Raw genomic sequence first — 1,654 nt, 5'->3', positions numbered from 1 at the left:
CATTCATTCATACATTCATTCATACATACATACATACATACATACATACATACATACATACATACATGCCTAACCATGGCTTGTTCATCAAAACGGGTTCATACATACATACATATATATTGTACGAATATACATGCGTACGTGCATACAACTCATTTGGACCGTGCATTGATTTTCAATAAAATCATTTTCTTTGCGTTTCTAAAAATTTAATATAAATTTAGATTATATTTACATGCCTGTGTATTCATAAATGAATGAATAAATAAATGAATGAACGATGAATGAATGAATGAACGAACGAACGAATGAATGAATAAATAAATGAATGAATGAATGAATGAATGAATGAATGAATGAATGAATGAATGAATGAATGAATGAATGAATGAATGAATGAATGAATGAATGAATGAATGAATGAATGAATGAATGAATGAATGAATGAATGAATGAATGAATGAATGAATGAATGAATGAATGAATGAATGAATGAATGAATGAATGTTAATGTACTCGTAAATGAATGAAAAAGTAAAGGATTGAAAAATGAATGAATAGAAGAAAAGAATATACAAAGGAACAGACAAAGGGATTAAAGAATGCACAATGGAACGAATGATTTTGTAAAAGATTGAACGATAACTGAGCAAATGAATGAAAATAAATGAAATAATCATGTTAAATATATATAACGGATATTAATTAAGGTAGCAACAAAAACATAACGTCATTCCGAATAAAAAAGCTGAAAATATCTCAACAAAACAAAACAAAACTGCCCAAAAAACAAAAAAATTCATATAGCGCAACATTATGTAGCCAGTTTCAATAAAAAAAACTCAACAGTCCCATAAACATAGTTCCTGACACAAAAAATACTAGAAAAAAAACATTTGGAGACAAAAATATTTTGATTAAAAATTTATTCAACGCGGGCCAGTTTTAAGCATTGCATGGCTACCTAGCATAGCAAGAATTCCACTATACCATTACCACTAATAAATCAAGAGTTGTAATAACATCGCTGTAACATCTCAGCAGTAACGGTAGTAGCAGCTGTTGAAGCAGTAGTAAGGACAGAATTATTAATAAATATAGTGGTAGTAGCAGAAGTAGCTGTCAAAGTAGTAGTAGCCACAAAAGTAGTAGTAGCAGCAGTAGCAGCAGTAGTAGTAATAGTTGTAGTAGCAGTAGTAGCAGCATTAGCAGTAGTAGTAGTAGTGGTCGATAGTAGTAGTAGTAGTAGCAACATGGCCTCTGAATATAGCTCAATAAAGGCGTTCCAATGGTTTATAATACAATACATAACACAGCTGGAAATATTTTTCAAGCTTAATTATATTTTACTAAAATAAGGCATTTGTTTAACGTATAATTTTACAATACAACCAATCTAACTGTTTCATATTGTTTAAATTATTATTATTGTTAATATTATTATTATTTTTATTATTCTAATTGACAACAACAACAACAAAAGTATCACCACCTCCACCTCCACCAACAAAAAGATTTCAGCCCCCACCATCATCATCATCGTCGTCGTCACCATCATCATCATCATCGTCGTCGTCGTTGTCATCATCAAGAATGACGTCATCAATTATGAAACCTAATACAAACATTCCTGCAGAAGAATAAGTAACAGCAG

The sequence above is a fragment of the Helobdella robusta genome (genome assembly GCF_000326865.2).
Source record: "Helobdella robusta unplaced genomic scaffold HELROscaffold_14, whole genome shotgun sequence".
Classification (NCBI taxonomy): Eukaryota; Metazoa; Annelida; class Clitellata; order Rhynchobdellida; family Glossiphoniidae; genus Helobdella; species Helobdella robusta.
This window is presented reverse-complemented; position numbering follows the sequence as displayed.